The sequence below is a fragment of the Telopea speciosissima genome, chromosome 9 (genome assembly GCF_018873765.1).
Source record: "Telopea speciosissima isolate NSW1024214 ecotype Mountain lineage chromosome 9, Tspe_v1, whole genome shotgun sequence".
Lineage (NCBI taxonomy): Eukaryota > Viridiplantae > Streptophyta > Magnoliopsida > Proteales > Proteaceae > Telopea > Telopea speciosissima.
Window position 1 is genome coordinate 31001500 of NC_057924.1, and position 286 is coordinate 31001785.

Genomic DNA, 286 nt, shown 5'->3' on the forward strand with positions numbered 1-286 from the left:
TAGAGGAAGGAGAATTTGTAACAAGGTTTTCGTAGGTGAACCTGTGGAAGGATCATTGTCGATACCTGCTCAGCAGATAGACCCGTGAACATGTTGCATCATATGATCAAGGGGGAAGAGTGTGGGGGGGGTGTGAGCCCCTTCCTCCCTGACCCTTGTAAGATCAGTCCGCAGGTATCCATGGCATTACCCAAACACAATAATCGACGTGGTTGGCTCCAAGGAATTCATAACAAAATGGGTATGCCATCGTACCTTTGGTGTGATGTGTGTCGTCTTGAATCCG